General features: G+C 39.3%; 1 long non-coding RNA gene across 2 annotated transcripts in view; it reads right to left on the bottom strand.

Annotated features, from left to right (window-relative positions):
* Positions 1-20,274, bottom strand: part of LOC105471379 (uncharacterized) — a 142,847-nt gene that overhangs the window by 57,399 nt on the left and 65,174 nt on the right. Inside the window, exon 1 of one of the 2 annotated variants that reach the window (XR_011621587.1) lies at positions 19,195-19,351. This is a non-coding gene — a long non-coding RNA (uncharacterized lncRNA). Of the gene's footprint in view, positions 1-19,194; positions 19,352-20,274 lie in introns of those variants that run through there. The other variant, XR_011621588.1, reaches the window with a different exon arrangement.

Consider the following 20,274-nt stretch of genomic DNA (forward strand, 5'->3'; position numbering starts at 1 on the left):
GAACTGAGTAGAAGGTTACATGTGGGAAAAGAAAGTTTGTTTTGCATTGCATTCTTTCTGCTGACGTGGGGTTTATGGAGTATAAATAAAGTGAGGCAGAGGCTCTGAGTGCGGCCGCCATGTTCTCTGTGTGTCTTTGTCTTTTGTGTGTTCTTTCATTCTCCACCACCCCCGGCACGGATCCCAACAAGTGGCGCAGCGAGCAGGGTCAGCACGGGTGAGTAGGGGAGAACAAGAAGGGGAACCCCCTAGGGGCGGGTAAGGCCCAGATATTGTTAAGGGGAACCTTCTTAAGCTTTCATTATGGGGAATTCCATCTCTCTGGCCTCAGAATATTTACGGCTGTTTCAAGGACTGTTGCTGTCTATAGGAGTAGAAGTGAAAGAAAAAGACTTTGAAGTGATTGTTTGCCCATGCTGAACAACATTGTTACTGGTTTCAGTATCAGACTAAAGTGCAGCTAAATCGCAGAGAATGGTTACAGGTAGTAAAAACTCTGCTTAGAGCTCTCCAGTTAGGGGATATTATGCCTCTAAAATTGTGGACCTTGTGTGACTCTATCACTCAGACATTAGAGTTACTTGAGACTGATTCAGAGTGTGGTCATGTAGCCACAGGAGGAAAGGTATCTGAGGATTTGGGGAAAAAAAATAATAATAAATCTGAAATGGAGCCCATTTGTGCCAGGATAACAGAGGATGGGGGGGGTAACAAAAGGGGGAAAAGAGAAAAAGCCAGCTCTTCCTTCTTCTAAGGGAAATTCTGACAGGCAGTGTATTATGGAAATGCTTCAACAAATATTACAAATATATTCTTCTAATTCACCTTTGCGAGCTTTCCCTGTTTCTTTTCCTTCTGCCCTGTTAAAAGAGAATTTTCCAGAGCCTCCAACCCCCCGGCTTCCTTATCTTTACCTTTGTTTGGCAAAGTTGAAGCCCTGTTCACATCAGACATACTTTAAATTTATACTAAACACCTGTTTAATATGTCAAAACCAGTGTATATGTATATCTTGTTGTTTGTTAAAATATTATGAGTATTTCAATAGTCAATAAATAAGCACATTAATATTAACTATTATTATTAATATAGTATTAATAACCCCAGCTAGAAAATTGTTATGTTATAGGGGTGCATAGGTTCCACCAATTTACACTCCAAACAGAAGTTGAGTATTCGAGCTGCTTAACACATTAACTACCTCTTAATATTTTCTGTGTTTTTAAATTTTAACCATTGTATTGTGTATGTAATAATTCTCAATTTGGTATTAATATACATATTTCCTAGTGAGTAATGATGTTAGACATATAAGTTTATTGTCATTTCTTTGTTCTGCTACTTTTGGTTGGGTTATTTGCCTTTTCTTATTAATATGTTGAGATTCTTTATATTTGGGGATATGAGTATTATTATATATTATATATACTTTTAATTAAAAAAAAAAATTTAAGAAGCTGAATCTGTTTCCAATTATTTGTGCTTCTTTTGCTCCTAATGCTCAGTTTTCAAATGGTGGCAATAATGTCCAATTTAATGCCTTACAAACTAAATTTAAAAAAAAAAATAAAAACTGCCATTTCTAACTATAGACCTCAATCTCCTTTTATCCTTGGTCTTCTTAATATTTTTTCATCAAAAAATTTAATAATTCCTATAGACTAAAAGACTTTGGGAAAGGCTTTTCTTAATCGTTATCAGTGGTTACAATTACACAACTGGTAAATAAACAAGACACATGTACAGGCTAAAAAAAATGTTATGTGTTATCCCCCTGGACCCACTGAGAAACAACTCACAGACACGGGCCAATATGCTACTCTTAATGCTCAGGCTGGTTTAGATGATGTTGCCCTTACTCAAATCAAGACTTTGTAGGCCGGGCGCGGTGGCTCAAGCCTGTAATCCCAGCACTTTGGGAGGCCGAGGCGGGTGGATCACAAGGTCAGGAGATCGAGACCACAGTGAAACCCCGTCTCTACTAAAAATACAAAAAATTAGCCGGGCGCAGTGGCGGGCGCCTGTAGTCCCAGCTACTCGGGAGGCTGAGGCAGGAGAATGGCGTGAACCCGGGAGGCGGAGCTTGCAGTGAGCTGAGATCCGGCCACTGCACTCCAGCCTGGGCGACAGAGCGAGACTCCGTCTCAAAAAAAAAAAAAAATAAAATAAAAGACTTTGTTTTTAAGGGCCTAAAATAAGGTAAAAATAACAAAAAAATGTTCCCTTTCCTCTGTAAAGATTTTACAGGGCACAAATAAACTATATCCAGATTTCGTAGCCTGTCTTCAGAATACTGTCTTCAAAATTGTGGGTGCTGGCCTTACTTCAAAAATTTTGTTACAAACATTGTCTTTTAAAAATACTTATACTGACTATTAAAAATTGTTAACATCGTTAAAGGCCAATGGGGCCAATTTAGATAAATATATTAAAACTTGTGTTAGTGTTGAAAGGGCTATTTATAATACTCAATTATTTGCTGGAACTTTGTCTAAAGCCTTAAAAAAAATAACAAACAAGGTGTTTACTTTCAGTGTGGTAAACCTAAACATTTCAAAAAAAAATGTCATAAAAATTAAACACTTTTATCCCTCAAGGCAGAAAGCTGCCTTCAGAGGTGTACAAATGTTGTGATAAAGGTCGACATTGAGCAAATAAATGTCGTTCCAAAACTAATAAAAGTGAAAATTTACTGTCTCCTCTCCTAAAAAACGAAAGCCGGGGCCCACAAACTTGGGGCCCCAACAATTACAATACAAGTCTACTACAATATTCAGTAAACAATGGCCTACAACATTAAAAAATAAATTCAAGTCCTCCTTAAGGATCCCACACCTTACCCCAGTTTCTCAGCTTTATGCAACAACTAAACAGAGCGCCGCTACTGACTTAGCTATTACTCAGCCTTATACTTTGTCTCCTAATAAAAAAGTATATAAATTAACTATTAAAGTATGTGGCCCTTTGCCAAAAAGACATAATAATACTAATAAAATTCTTATTTTGGTACAAGTTTCACAATTTATACGCCTAAAGACAGAAAAACGTATTCTCAATAAAAAGGGTTTCGTAACACAAAAAACCTGTTTTTTGGAAAACTTTAGTTTCTAATCAAAAACCCTTATGTTCATTACACATTAATAAAATAGTTTTTTAAAAGTTAATTAATACGGGGGTAAATATGTCTATCATTTGTTTAAATTATTGGCCTATACAATAAAAAAAAAGACAAGTTTCAGTTATACTCACTGACTTGGGTACTACTTCTGTGGTTTATCAAAACGTAAAACCTTTAATCTGTGTCAGTCCTAAAGGTCAACAAGGTCAAGTGTTTTTTTATATTATTCCTATCAATATTAATCTTTAGGGACAAAATCTTTCATAACAATTTGGTACTTTTTTAAACATTCTTCATATTTCCTCAACTGTCAAAAATATAATGTTCAAAATGGGCTACAATCCTTTAAACTCATAGCCACTGTTCACCAGCCTCAAGTTTTATAATTAAAGTATAAAACGACCACTCCTCTTTAGGTAAAACAGTGGCCATTATCTAAAAAAATACTTAAAATTTTAAAAAAGTAAGTCAAAAAACAAATGGCCAAAAAAAATCTAAAGCCACGTACTTCTACATGAAATTCCCGTCTTTGTCTTGTTCTTAAAACTATAAATGTTTACATTCAACCTAGAAAAAGTTTACAGCCTGGTCTTCCTAATCCTGCCCTTATCCCACAAAGTTAAAACCAAAAAAAAACAACAAGATGCTTTTGTATCATTACAAACTCAACTTTCTTTCTACTCACTTAATATTGCCACAAAAAAAATTTAACTAAATTTTCTTATTCAATATTTAGGTTATACCTTAAAAACACAAAATATTCAACCCCAAAAAATTCAAATTCAACGTAATCATTTAAAAACATTAAATGATTTTCAAAAACTTCTAGGAGACATTAATTAAATACGTCCTGTTTTAAAAATACCAACATATCAGTTATAACATCTTTTTTCTATTCTAAAAAAAGACAGTCACTTGGACAACTCACGCCATTTAACTCCTTTAACTTTACAAAAACTCCAACTTGTTAAAAAACAACTTCAAAAGGCCCTTCCTTTTGTTTATTTCATACTTTACCTTCTCCCACAAAAATAATTCATCAAACTAGTCAACCACTAAAATAGATCATTTTGTCCAATAAAATATCTAAACACTTAACTACTTATATCAATCGTTTAACTAAACTAATCATCAAAAAACGACATCACTGTCAACAACTTTGGGAAAAAAATCCTTCCTTAATTATCTCTCAATTCACTCATAATCAGATCACTTATCTTCTTACAACTTCTAATTCTTGACAAGTTGCTTGCGCTTCTTTTGTTGAACAATTTTCTACCCAATATCCTAAGTCTCCAATCTTTTCATTTTTTAGGCAACATTCTGTGTTGCCTTTCTCACCAATTTCTGTATTTCCTGTTCAAGGTCCTACCTTTTTTACTAATACTAGTAACAATAATAAGACTAAATATTAAAGTGTTCATCAATCTCAAGTTACAGTTTATCCTTATCCCTCGGTACAACAAAAAAAAACTGTTTACTATTCTCATGGTCTTACTTAATTTCCCTACTACTGGTTGTAACATTGTTAGTAATTCTCAATACGCCGTTTATGTTACTTCTTACATTTCTCAGGCCACTTTCCCTCTTTGTACTACTTCTTCTCTTCAAAAACTCTTTTCCTTGTTATCTTCTACTTTGAGCCAACGTCAAACTCCTTTACTCATCACTCATCTTCGTTCTCATTCTCAACTTCCTGGACCATTAATTCATAGTAATACTCAAATTAATTCACTTTTAATAGGCCACCTACATACTACAAAACAAAAATATACTCTACATCACACTAATAGTTCTGGCCTTCAACAACGGTTTCATTTAACTTATAAACAAGCTCGTTCTCTTATTCGAGCTTGTCCTTCCTGTACTCCTTTAAACATTCCATCCTTCCATCCTGGGGTTAATCCACGAGGTGTCCCTTCTTTTAAACAATTAAAGTATGTTCATCATACCATTAATACTTTTTCTCATTTCTGTTATTACTCATCTCTTAACTTGTTTTGCCATCATGGACATTCCTCTTATACTTAAAACTAATCATGCCCCTACCTATGTCTCTCGTAAATTACAAGTTTTCTTACAACAATACAATATTCAACATATCATCGGTATCCCGGACAACAGTCAAGGTCAAGCCATCATTAAACACACAAATTTAACTTTAAAAATTTAACTATTAAAACAAAACAAAAAGGGAAAAATGAGCCCCCCAGAAACCAGATTTTGAAACCAGATTTTGAAGGTTCTTTTTACCTTAATTTTTTTGAATCAATGGAGACAATTGCAAGATTCCGCTGCCGTAACCCATCTTTCCTCACCTCCCTCGGTGATAGTCCCCCCTGACAGTTTAAAGGTTTGGTATCCTAATAAAGAAGGTAAGTATGTTCAAGGGCAAGTTCTAAAACAGGGACAGGGCTATGCTCTTGTTCTTACAGGGAGCGGACCTGAGTGGTTTCCTACAAGACGATTGAAACCCTGTTGAAAAGAAAACTGGATTCAGCATGCATTTCTTCCTTTGTTGGATGTGCCTCGGCGGGGGACTTATTTCTCTTAGTGAGGCTTTGTATGAATATTGGACTTATATTCCCTTTCCACCCTTGTATCAGGGAGTCGCCTGGGGGGAGGCGGAAATTAAGGTTTTCACCAATGACACTACTTGGATGCCGTCCCCCTATATGGACAAGGACAATATAGAACGGGAAACGGAAATTATAAACAACACATATCAATTTGGAGTGGAAGGACTTCCAATATGTATGGGAAATAGTTCTCATTGTCTCCGAAGATCGCATGAAGCCTGGGCTGTTCGTTATAATCATAGTCATGTGGCTGTTAATACTGTTATTATTGTAACTAGAAGTTTTTAATATAATCATACTGTATATAGTAATGAAACTATTCCTAGTTCTTTACTTTTTTGTCCTATTCTAGAGGTTTCTCCTAATATTGAGGTGCTGGAGTGACAACAATGTCGGGGAACTAAACCCCAAATTTTATTAGAATGAAATGTAAATAATTGATTGGAGTGTGCACGGTAATTTTCAAATAAAATTTAGTCACATACCTTTAAAATGACACTGGGTAAATAAAAGTATTGCTACTAACAGTAATGAAACCTTGGTATGGCGTGAAGGAGGCCTAAAGTACAGAGTCATCTTTGGAAGTTGTTAGCTGCAGGCGATGCCATTAGCACTTTTGTGGGGAATATGTCCCTTAATCTTTCTAACCCAACTAACTCCTTTCATATTCAGTTATATCGAAATACCTCCTGATATATTATTGCTTGTGTCTGTAAGCCCTACCTATTATTAGCAGGGAATTTGACATGGGATAATGATACGGGGATTGTTAATTGTATAGATATGTGTACATTTTTGTCTTGCCTCAATCATTCCTGGTGGCACAACTTTACTGGGGATATTTATATCCTCAGGGCTCGTAAGGAAATTTGGCTACCTGTTAACCTTACGCAACCGTGGGGGGCATCACCTCTTAAAACTTATATTTGGACTTCTCTCCAGCAAACCCGCCGTGCCCTTGGACTTATAATTGCCTCGGTGATGAGTCTTGTTGCCATCGCCTCCACTGTGACCGTAGCAGGACTTGCTCTTCATCAAAGCATACAAAATGCTAAATTTGTGCAGCAATGGCACGAGCAATCTCACCGGTTATGGCTTCAACAACAAAACATTTATTCTCAACTTGCTAAAAGATTGGACAACATGGAGCAAGCATTAACATGGCTTGGAGATCAGCTCACTGTACTCAGTACTCAGATAACATTACAATGTGATTGAAACTCCACTCAATTTTTTGTAACGCCTGTGCCTTTTAACATCTCTCAAAATTGGACCGTAATCCAAAAATTATTAGTAGGCCATAAAAATATTAGTTTGGACATCCAAGAGCTCACTCAGAACATTTCCAAAGCATTTCGACAACAATTACATGTGTTGTCCGGAACCATAACCCTGCAAGAGCTGGGTCAGCGCCTTGCTGCCTTTAACCCGTGGACCCAGATGAAAACATGGATTTCTACAATCTCCGGAAGTATATTGTTTTGGGCACTCAAATTGGGTCTACTTCTTTCGGTGATCCGATGCTCCCTCCGTCGCCTCCAAAAACAAAAGAAAACACAGGAACAAATATAGGCTACCTTTTTAGGATTGAGACAAAACAAAACAAAAAGGGGGAAATGCAGGGGCCTTTGAAAACAGTATGCTGAGAATAGATAGGGCTCAAATTGGAGATAGACAGTATCTCCAATTGAACTTTTAATGAACTCCTGTAGGCGCCAAGAAGGCGGGCAGATAAGGAAGAGCATAGAAACAAGGAACTGAGTAGAAGGTTACATGTGGGAAAAGAAAGTTTGTTTTGCATTGCATTCTTTCTGCTGACGTGGGGTTTATGGAGTATATATAAAGTGAGGCGGAGGCTCTGAGTGCGGCCGCCATGTTCTCTGTGTGTCTTTGTCTTTTGTGTGTTCTTTCATTCTCCACCACCCCTGGCACGGACCCCAACAAGCATCCTCCTCCTTCTGCTGTTCTCAAGCTCACCTTCTGTTTTGCCAGAGTTTGTCTTATTTCTCTGGTCTCTGCAAGTGCTCCTTGCTGCTTGGCAAGGTCTCTCCCAGGTCCTGCTGTCTAACGTCCAGATTCTCACACATTTTAATAATACGTACTTTTTCTTTAATACCATCCCTTTACCTCACACCCTACTTACACTCAAGGAAAGAGAGGAAGAACAATTCAGCCCTCCTCCACCACTTTCTCTGTTCAGAAGGCACATGAACTGTGGCCACAAGCCAATGCTCTACATTAGCCTAACCACAGTTTTCCCCTGATACTTGAAATCATGACAAGGTCTTAGTAGAATGCCAGATGTTTTTGCCCCAGGTTACAAAGGCCATTATTTCCTAAATAAAATTGAGCCTGAAACCAAAAATTCTTTTAACTCTTTGGTGACATTTTATTTATGCCATTAAAAAAATTTAGTGTCTGCGTGAGCTATGGAGCCACCTGATAATGGTGAAGTTTCCATTTAACATTTTCCTTCTCCCATTTAGCCCATATATTATACTGAATTACCAGGTTCAGAGAGCAGACAAACAGAAGTTTAAATAAGAAATTACTTTCTGATTGCTGGCAAGATGGCCAAATAGGAACAGCTCCGGTTTGCAGCTCCCAGCGAGACTGACACAGAAGGTGGGTGATTTCTGAATTTCCAACTCAGGTACCCGGCTCATCTTATTGGGACTAATTAGTGGGTGCAGCCCACTGAGGGCGAGCTGAAGCAGGGTAGGGCGTCACCTCACCTGGGAAGTGCAAGGGGTCAGGGAACTCCCTCCGCTAGCCAAGGGAAGCCATGAGGGACTGTGCTGTGAGGAACAGCGCACTCCGGACGAGATACTGTGCTTTTCCATGGTCTTCACAACCCGCAGAACAGGAGACTCCCTCCGGTGCCTACACCACCCGGGCTCTGGGTTTCAAGCACAAAACTAGGTGGCCATTTGGGCAGACGCCAAGCTAGCTGCAGGAGTTTTTTGTTTTTTTTTTTTTAATGCCAGCAAGACAGAACCATTCACTCCCCTGGAAGGGGGTGCTGAAGCCAGGGAGCCAAGTGGTCGGGCTCGGTGGGTCCCACCCCCCACGGAGCCCAGCAAGCTAAGATCCACTGGCTTGAAATTCTCACTGCCAGCACAGCAGTCTGAGGTTGACCTGGGATGCTCAAACTTGGTAGGGGGAGGGGCATCCGCCATTGCTGAGGCTTGAGTATGTGGTTTTACCCTCACAGTGTAAACAAAGCCACGGGAAGTTTGAAAAGGGCAAAGTGCACCGCAGCTCAGCAAGGCCACTGTGGCCAGACTGCCTCTCTAGATTCCTCCTCCCTGGGCAGGGCATCTCTGAAAGAAAGGCAGCAGCCCCAGTCAGGGGTTACAGATGAAACCCCCATCTCCCTGGAACAGAGCACCTGGGGGAAGGGGCAGCTGCGGGCACAGCTTCAGCAGACTTAAACATCCCCGCCTGACGGCTCTGAAGAGAGCAGCGGATCTCCCAGCACAGCGTTTGAGCTCTGCTAAGGGTCAGACTGCCTCCTCAAGTGGGTGTCTGATCCCCGGGTCTCCTGACTGGGAGACTCCTCCCAGTAGGGGCCGATAGACACCTCATACAGGAGAGCTCTGGCTGGCATCTGGTGGGTGCCCCTCTGGGACGAAGCTTCCAGAGGAAGGAACAGGCAGCGATCTTTGCTGTTCTGTAGGCTCTGCTGGTGACACCCAGGCAAACAGGGTCTGGAGTGGATCCCAGCAAACTCCAGCAGACCTGCAGCAGAGGGACCTGACTGTTAGAAGGAAAACTAACAAACAGAAAGGAATAGCATCAACATCAACAAAAAGGACATCCACTCAGAGACCCCCATCTGAAGGTCACCAACGTCAAAGACCAAAGGTAGATAAATCCACAAAGATGGGGAGAAACCAGTGCAAAAAGGCTGAAAATTCCCAAAGCCAGCATGCCTCTTCTCTTCCAAAGGATCACAACTCCTCGCCAGCAAGGGAACCAAAGTGGACGGAGAAAGAGTTTGACGAATTAACAGAAGTAGGCTTCAGAGGGTGGATAATAACAAACTCCTCCGAGCTAAAGGAGCACGTTCTAACCCAATGCAAGGAAGCTAACAATCTTGAAAAAACGTTAGAGGAATTGCTAACTAGCATAACCAGTTTAGAGAAGAACATAAATGACCTGATGGAGCTGAAAAGCACAGCACAAGCACTTTGTGAAGCAGACACAAGTATCAACAGCCGAATGAATCAAGTGGAAGAAAGGATATCAGAGACTGAACATCAACTTAATGAAATAAAGCGAGAAGACAAGATTAGAGAAAAAAGAATGAAAACGGGACGAACAAAGTCTCGAAGAAATATGAGACTATGTGAAAAGACCAAATCTACGTTTGATTGGTGTACCTGCAACTGGCAGGGAGAATGGAACCAAGTTGGAAAATATTCTTCAGGATATTATCCAGGAGAACTTCCCCAACCTAGCAAGACACCCAACATTCAAATTCAGGAAATAGAACACCACAAAGATTCTCTTCAAGAAGAGCAACCCCAAGACACGTAATCGTCAGATTCACCAAGGTTGAAATGAAGGAAAAAATGTTAAGGGCAGCCAGAGAGAAAGGTCAGGTTACCCACAAAGGGAAGCCCATCACACTAACAGGGGATCTCTCTGCAGAAATCCTACAAGCCAGAAGAGAGTGGGAACCAATATTCAACATTCTTAAAGAAAACAATTTTATTTTCTTTTTTTCTTTTTTGAGACACCTCAGTCTCCCAAGTAGCTGGGATTACAGGCACACACCATCATGCCCAGCTAATTTTTTTGTATTTTTATAGAGACAGGGTTTTGCCATGTTGGCCAGGTTGGTCTCGAACTCATGACCTCAGGTGATCCGCCTGCCTCAGCCTCCCAAAGTGCTGGGATTACAGGCATGAGCCACCGCGCCCAGCCAAAGAAAACAATTTTCAACCCAGAATTTCATATCCAGCCAAATTAACCTTCATAAGCGAAGGAGAAATAAAATCCTTTACAGACAAGCAAATGCTGAGAGATTTTGTCAGCACCAGGCCTGCCTTCCAAGAGCTCGTGAAGGAAGCACTAAACCTGGAAAGGAACAACCTGTACCAGCAACTGCAAAAGCATACCAAATGGTAAAGACCATCGACACTATGAAGAAACTGCATCAACTAATGGGCAAAATAGCCAGCTAGCATCATAATGACACAATCAAATTCACACATAACAATACTAACCTTAAGTGTAAAAAGGCTAAATGCCCCAATTAAAAGACACAGTGATAAATTGGATAGAGTTAAGACCCATCAGCGTGCTGTATTCAGGAGATGCATTCTCATGTGCAAAGACACACATAGGCTCAAAATAAAGGGATGAAGGAATATTTACCAAGCAAATGGAAAGAAAAAAAGCAGGGGTTGCAATCCTGGTCTCTGATAAAACAGACTTTAAACCAACAAAGATCAAAAGAGACAAAGAAGGGCATTACATAATGGTAAAGGGATCAATGCAACAAGAAGAGCTAACTATCCTAAATATATATGCACCCAATACAGGAGGATCCAGATTCATAAACTTCTTAGAGACCTACAAACAGACTTAGACTCTCACACAATAATAGTGGGAGAATTTAACACCCCACTGCCAATATTAGACAGAGCAATGAGACAGAAAATTAACAAGGATATTCAGGACTTGAACTCAGCTCTGGACCAAGTGGACCTAATACACATCTACAGAACACTACACCCCAAATCAACAGAATGTACACTCTTCTTAGCACCACATCGTATTTATTCTAAAAGTAACCACATACTTGGAAGTAAAACACTCCTCAGCAAATTCAAAAGAATGGAAATCATAACAGTCTCTCAGATCACAGTGCAATCAAATTAGAACTCAGGATTAAGAAACTCACTCAAAATCGCATAATTACATGGAAACTGAACAATCTGCTCCTGAATGACTACTACTGGGTAAATAACGAAATTAAGGCAGAAATAAATAAGTTATTTGAAACCAATGAGAACAAAGACACAATATACCAGAATCTCTGGAACACATTTAAAGCAGTGTTTAGAGGGAAATTTAATGCACTAAATGCCCACAACAGAAAGCAGGAAAGATCTATAACTGATACCCTAATATCAAAATTAAAAGAACTAGAGAAGTAAGAGCAAAGAAATTCAAAAGCTAGCAGAAGACAAGAAATAGTTACTAAGATCAGAGCAGAACTCAAGGAGATAGAGACATGAAAAACCCTTCAAACAATCAATGAATCCAGGAGCTGATTTTTTGAAAAGATCAGCAAAATAGACCGCTAGCCAGACTAATAAAGAAGAAAAGAGCGAAGAATCAAATAGATGCAATAAAAAGTGATAAATGGGGTATCACCACTGATCCCACAGAAATAGAAACTACCATAACAGAATACTATAAACACTTCTACACAAATAAACTAGAAAATCTAGAAGAAATGGATAAATTCCTGGACACATACACCCTCCCAAGTTTTCCTTCCCAAACGAGGAAGAAGTTGAATCCCTGAATAGACCAATAACAAGTTCTGAAATCGAGGCAGTAATTAATAGCCTACAAACCAAAAAAAGTCCAAGACCAGACAAATTCACAGCCAAATTCTACCAGAGGTACAAAGAGGAACTCTTGCCCAATCCTTCTGATACTACTCCAAACAATAGAAAAAAAGGGACTTCTCCCTAACTTATTTTATGAGGCCAGCATCATCCTGATACCAAAACCTGGCAGAAACACAAGAAAAAAAGAAAATTTCAGGCCAATATCCCTGATGAACATCGAAGTGAAAATCATCAATAAAATACTGGCAAACTGAATCCAGCAGCACATCAAAAAGCTTATCCACCACCATCAAGTTGGCTTCATTCCTGGGATGTAAGGCTGGTTCAACATATGCAAATCAATAAACGTAATCCATCACATAAACAGAACCAATGACAAAAACCACATGATTATCTCAATAGATGCAGAAAAGACCTCCAACAAAATTCAACACCCCTTCATGCTAAAACTCTCAAAAAACTAGGTGTTGATGGAATGTATCTCAAAATAATAAGAGCTTTTTATGACAAACCCACAGCTAATATCATACTGAATGGGCAAAAACTGGAAGCATTCCCTTTGAAAACTGGCACAAGACAAGGATGTCCTCTCTCAGCCCTCCTATTCAACAGAGTATTGGAAGTTCTGGCCAGGACAATCAGGCAAGAGAAAGAAATAAAGGGTATTCAAATAGAACAAAAAGGGTATTCAAGTACTCTCAAATTTATTAAGAGTAATTGTCTCTGTTTGCACATGACATGACTGTATATTTAGAAAACCCCATCATCTCAGCCCAAAATCTCCTTAAGCTTATCAGCAACTTCAGTAAAGTCTCAGAATACAAAATCAGTGTGCAAAAATCACAAGCATTCCTATATATCAATAACAGACAGAGAACCAAATCATGAGTGAACTCCCATTCACAATTGCTACTAAGAGAATAAAATACCTAGGAATACAACTTACAAGGGATGGGAAGGACCTCTTCAAGGAGAACTACAAACCACTGCTCAATGCAATAAGAGAAGACACAAATAAATGGATAAACAGTCTATGTTCATGGATAGGAAGAATCAGTATTGTGAAAATGGCCATACTGCCCAAAGTAATTTATAGATTCAATGCTATCCCCATCAAGACACCATTGACTTCCTTCACAGAATTGGAAAAAACTACTTTAAATTCATATGGAACCAAAAAGGAGCCTGCATAGCCAAGAAAATCCTAAGCAAAAAGAACAACGCTGGAGGCATCACACTACCTGACTTCAAACTACACTACAAGGCTATAGTAACCAAAACAGCATGATACTGGTACCGAAACAGATATATAGACTAATGGAATGAACAGAGCCCTCAGAAATAACACCACGCATTTACAACCATTTGATCTTTGACAAACCTGACAAAAACAAGCAATGGGGACAGCATTCCCTATTTAATAAATGGTGTTGGGAAAACTGGATAGCCATATGCAGAAAACTGAGACTAGACCCCTTCATTACACCTTATACAAAAATTAACTCAAAATGGATTTAAAACGTAAACATAAGACCTAAAACCATAAAAAACCCTAGAAGAAAACCTAGGCAATACCATTCAGGACAATACCATTCATGGGCAAAGACTTCATGACTAAAACACCAAAAGCAATGGCAACAAAAGCCAAAATTGACAAATGGGATCTAATTAAACTAAAGAGCTTCTGAACAGCAAAAGAAACTATCATCAGAGTGAACAGGGAACCTACAGAATGGGAGAAAATTTTTGCAGTCTACCCATCTGTCAAAGGGCTAATATCCAGAATCTACAAAGAACTTAAACAAATTTACAAGGAAAAAACAAACAAGCTCATCAGAAAGTGGGCGAAGGATATGAACAGACACTTCTCAAAAGAAGACATTTATGTAGCCAACAAACATATGAAAAAAAGCTCATCATCACTGGTCATTAGATGAGAAATGCAAATTGAAGAAATTGAGAAATGCAAATTGAAACCACAATGAGATATCATCTCACGCTGGTTAGAATGGTGATCATTAAAAAAATCAGGAAACAACAGATGCTGGACAGGATATGGAGAAATAGAAATGCTTTTACACTGTCGATGGGAGTGTAAATTAGTTCAACCATTGTGGAAGACAGTGTGGCAATTCCTCAAGGATCTAGAACCAGAAATACCATTTGACCCAGCAATCTCATTACTGGGTATATACCCAAAGGATTATAAATTATTCTACTATAAATATACATGCACATGTATGTTTATTGCGGCACTATTCACAATAGTAAAGTCTTGGAACCAACCCAAATGCCCATCAATGATAGACTGGATAAAGAAAATGTGGCACATATATACCATGGAATACTATGCAGCCATAAAAAAGTATGAGTTCATGTCCTTTGCAGGGACATGGATGAAGCTGGAAACCATCATTCTCAGCAAACTAATACAAGAACAGAAAACCAAACACCACATGTTCTCACTCATAAGTGGGAGTTGAACAATGAGAACACATGGACACAGGGAGGGGAACATCACACACCAGGGCCTGTCGGGGGTGGGAGACTAGGGGAGGGATAGCATGAGGAGAAATACCTAATGTAGATGACGGGCTGATGGGTGCAGCAAACTACCATGGCACGTGTATTGCACATTCTGCACATGTATCCCAGAGCTTAAAGTATAATAATAATAATAATAAAAGAAATTACTTTCTGTATACTTGACCAGTGGGTCTATATGTCTGGGTAAGGATGAGCAACCACAGACCTCCTCTGTAAGTTAGTTTCCCAATCTGCAAAATGTGAACCATAATGGTCCCCACCTGGCTAGACTGAGATAAGATCCAAAATACAGCTTGCACAGAGCAAGCATCCAAACATATTAATCACCATTTTCATTATTATTAGTGTGGAAGTCCACATGTCCTTTTTCATCTAAATTTTATCTTACTTTGAGAACAAAGGATCTTTTTGAGTACAAAAGAGAACTTAATTTTTATTCTCTTTTTTCTTTTCTACCTAGAATAGTTTGGGTTTTTGGTTTTGCGCTTTTGTTGTTTTACAAAGAGAGATAATATAAAGAGGCAACAAATTTATTAAGAGTAAATATCATATTGATGTTTGGTGAAGGTGTAGCACGAATAGTAAAAGTTGTTTTAGACACTCTCCATTCTGCTATTCTAGGGAGCGTTCCAACCATACTGAAGAAATGGCCATCTGAGGGGATGAGGAGAAGAATAGTGGGTTTAAGGTGGGAGAAAAACATAACCACAAAGAGGATTTTATAAAAATGAGGCAAAATTGATCACCCTGGCTCTGGCCTTGTTCCCCCTCTGTGGGGTTTCCTCTTTTTCTTACAGCAAAAGAATTTTAAAGATTTTGTGTAATTACAGAGAACTTTGAAATCAGAAAATGCAGTTACCAGGGGAGGGCAAGATGTTTCAATCTGAGGAACACACTTCATTATTAGTACTTTATCTAATATCCACGTTAGTATCCTGCACAGTCCAATGCGTTATGCTGTAAACATTTTAAATTTCTCTACATATGTATTCACTTAGCAGTAAATAAAAAATAAATGGATATTAAAAACTGAGAGTTTCCAAGACATTTAAAACATGGATAGCAGCTTAAATTTTTTACATGTCTAATATATCAGATTCTCGTAACTGCTTAAAGCCCTTTAGGAGTAAGTCTAGAACAACACAATCATTACAAAACAGAAGCATACACCTACATTGTAACTGGTTATACAAGTGTTAATACCACGACTTAGAATTTTCTTTATCTTTTTACTCCAATAGGAAGATTTGTATCATGAAAGCCTGGAGACTTTCTCACCTAAACTCTCATCCTCCCAGATCTAAAACGATGGCATTCATCCACTTTCACTTGCCAAATTAGGACTCTTAATGATTTTAGATCTTTTTCTGTTTTAAAGCTGAAACCAGGATTATGAGCTCGTCTACATTTTTATTGTAAATAATGCATTCTGCATTCTATTACAGAGAAATTGAAGGCTTGTGCTTCCTAAGCCTTTAAGCTACAAACACATTTGTCTGAATCTAATAATCCAGGTAAGGAGAATTGTAATTTACAATTACCCATGATAAAGAAATACCAATTAGCCAAGTGTAAACTGCTAGCACTGAGGCAGTAAAAATAGGGTCTGGAGGCAGGGAACGTAAGGCCGATTCACACTTCAGCTATGACAGGAAATATCCCCTCCATAGCGCATGCACCAAATAAATAACTTTGTAACTTTACTTCATCCTCTATTTACATAGGGCATACCTCAGGTAACCAACAGAATCCTCCAGAGGGTATTTAAACTCCCAAAGTTCTATACCAGGGCCCTTGAGCCCCTAAGCTTGGGCCGCTCCCACACTGTGGAGTGTACTTTCAATTTCAATACATCTCTTCGTTCCATCCTTGCTTTGTTTGTGCGTTTTGTCCAGTTCTTTGTTCAAGATGCCAAGAGCCTGGACACCCGCCACCGGTAACAGTATGGTTGTGCTGGTGTCTCTCACAAAGGGCTCTTATTCACCCTCTGTTTTCCTTAATCTTTCTTCCCCCTAAACCAAGATCTACTAAAAATATAATCTCTGATCTTAAGGGAGATTAGAATACAGAGATGTAGGATGGGCTACAGAACAACTCATGTCACCATTAAGACAGGGCTGCAACGTCACTATATTATAGCTCCTGTCACCCTGGGTAGACCTGTCCCTCACTGGAATTTTGGACTTCACATATCTATCTTCAGCCCATAAAGGTCATCTTACCTGAACTCCTAAGGAATCAACCTTTTTGGAGCAGAGGGAAGGAACTATTGTCCAGGATGCAAATAGGCCAGGTGTGCTCTTTAGAAACTAACAGAACAACCAGAAACTACCAAACTGAGCAGGATGGCAGGGTCTGGATGGATGCTGCTGCAGGGCAGGTTCCTCCACAAGATGGACCCAAAGAAAGCCTTTAAATACTGACCATGAGTGTGAGAAAAACCACTCCTCCCCCATACGAAGGGCTGCAGCAGAACACCGGCTACACTCAGATGTGCAGATGTATCATCTAAGGTTATTTACAAGAGCTAAAGAAGGTCCTCCTTTGGTGAGAGGACTCCAGAGTTATTCAATATGTCATCATCAGTAGTGAAAGAACAGCGTACTTTAAGGGTGAAGAACTCATACAGATGGTTTCAGGTATCGATGCAGATAGATGTTAAGAGCTTTTACTTTTAGAAAAAGACTGCTAGAAAGGAAATTTTCAGGACAAAATGGAAAACCAGGCAAGGATCACCAACTTGGAAGAAAATACACAACATGGAAAAAGAAGACCAGAATTAACAGAAAAAATGTCTCCAGAGGAAACAAATAATTAAGTGAACAGATTAAAACTAGAAAAGAACATGCAGCATCTTCAGTGAGATTTAGGGAATATTTAATCCACAAAACAAAAATGGGATCCCATAAAAAAGAAATAGCAGAGAACAACAAAGAGAGTTCAACAAATAAAAGTGGGATTGTCCACATGGGGAAAAAATTAGTATAAGACCTGAAAAATGCAATCAAGAAATTCTAAACAGGCCAAGTGTGGTGGCTCACACCTGTGATCCCAGCACTTTGGGAGGCTGGGGCAGGCGGATCACCTGAGGTCAGGAACTCAAGATCACCCTGGTCATCATGGTGAAACCCGTCTCTACAAAAAATACAAAAATTAGCCAGGTGTGGTGGTGTGCACCTGTAATCCCAGCTACTCAGAAGGCTGAGGCAGGAGAATCACTTGAACCCAGGAGGTGGAGATTGCAGTTAGCCAAGATCATGCCACTGCACTCCACTCTGGGCAACAGAGTGAGACTCCATCTCAAAAAAAAAGAAAGAAAGAAAAAGAAATTCTAAACATTATGGAGGATATGAGCTTTATGCAAAAAAAGAAAAGGAAATCTGGGCTGGAATATTATGAGAGGGTCGTTGAAGTGAGTTAGGAAGGCCCAATCTGACAAGGGTATTTGAAAAAGATAGTGCAGAGAAAATGGAAGGAAGGAAGTCATTAAACACCACCAAACAAACAAACAGGGAACAATTTCCCAGAACAGAAGGCTATTGGGCTTCATATTAGAAGGCCTCAAGTGCCCACGCATTTACACCAAAAGGACCCAGGCTTAGACTAGTTTTTCCATGGTCCCAGCTGGTGTCGAGCCATTACCCCAAACTGGCCTCCTTTACTGTGTCTCCAAGGCCTCTCTGGGTTTTAAAATAGTATCTCACCACATATAGGAAATACAACAATAAGAAAATATGTTTAAAATATACCAAAACTCTAGTGCCACCCAACTGAACGATGCCCTAGAGACACTGATAGACTATTTCAGAAAATTAGTCTTTTCTTTTGGAAGACAAAATATTTTGGAAAACATCACTTTAAGCAAATTTATGCTGAAAATAAACACATATACACATCCATATCTAGTTATCTGTATTATTCTAAAGTGCCTGCCTTGAAAAGATGCATGTGCAGAGGTCTGTGGGGAAAGGGTTGAGGGCAACAGTTTTTCTGAAATCCCCATGAAACGGAAAGCCATGGAAAACCAATCACTTACCAAAATATTGTAACAGAGGCTCAAGAACTAGAAATTTCTGAAAGAAAGCCTATGGATACGTTGCAAACTTTATACCAGAAAGCATTCTCTTATGACAGCTTCAAGATGTACTCAGAAATTGCTTTTACTGAAACTCATCACTCTTTTAAGACTGCATAGCAGTCATTACTTTCTGACATTTCCTTGTTTATTGCTTGTTTCTTTGTGCATTGCAGGTTCCATAAAAGCTGACTTTGTGCCTGAAATATTAGAAGTGAACTGTGAGTGCTTACTGAATGAATAGGTGAATGGACAAAACCTCCTGCAATACAGCTTTCTTACCATGCCTCAAGAGACTCTTCAGTCCATCCTGCTGTTGTTGTTGATTGGTTCTCCCTGAGTGCTGACCCTAGGCCCAGATTCAGAGATTTCTCCAAGAAACAGCTTCTTTGAAAGACATCATTCCTATTGTCAACCCTGTTGGCATAGAAATAAAATGTAGACGTCGGACAAAGGCAATATTTGTTGTGATAAAGGCGATATTTGTTGTAATAAAACATAAATGTATGTCCATCAGTGGGGAATGAGAATGCTGGGATTTGAAGAGGCCAAAAAATAATACTGCTCTCTTTCTCTCTTGGGAAATAGAGGGGATGTATTTTTTTGAAAAGCCATAAGCTTACAACAGATGAAATTCAAAATTCATACTAAACTTCACTGGAGAATGTAACCAAAATATGAGGCCACAGGTGAGCTTTCTACTTCTTTCCTCCACTCTCCAAGATGGCCCACTGATACGGTTTGGCTGTGTCCCCACCCAAATCTCATCCTGAATCCCCATGTGTCATGGGAGGGACCCAGTGGGAGGTAACAGAATCATGGGGGCAGTTACTCCCATGCTGTTCTGTGATAGTGAATGAGATCTCATGAGATCTGATGGTTTTATAAGGGGCTTTTCCCCTTTTGCTTGGCACTTCTCCGTCCTGCCATCATGTGAAGAAGGATGTGTTTGCTTGCCCTTCTCCCATGATTGTAAGTTTCCTGAGGCCTCCCCAACCATGTGGAACTGTGAGTCAATTAAACCTCTTTCTTTCATAAGTTACCCAGTCTCAGGCAGTTCTTTACAGCAGCGTGAGAACAGACTAATACACTCACCCAGGATTCAGTCTCCCACCTGCAGAAGCAGCGGTCCCCCAGTCGCTGTGCTCCTGGCATCTTTGAGGGCCAGCCACTGGGACTGAAAGCTCAAAGAGGGCAGGGCCGCTGCCTTGTTTCTTCTCCTAGTTTCAACAGTAAGATAAATCATTCCCACCTGAAGTCTGGAATCACTAATAGTGTTATACCCTGGGAGTGTAAATTCCCTCATGCAACATGATTGGGAGGAATAAGATTTCCACCAGATAAATAAATAAATAGTTTGTG

The sequence above is a fragment of the Macaca nemestrina genome, chromosome 4 (assembly GCF_043159975.1).
Source record: "Macaca nemestrina isolate mMacNem1 chromosome 4, mMacNem.hap1, whole genome shotgun sequence".
Lineage (NCBI taxonomy): Eukaryota > Metazoa > Chordata > Mammalia > Primates > Cercopithecidae > Macaca > Macaca nemestrina.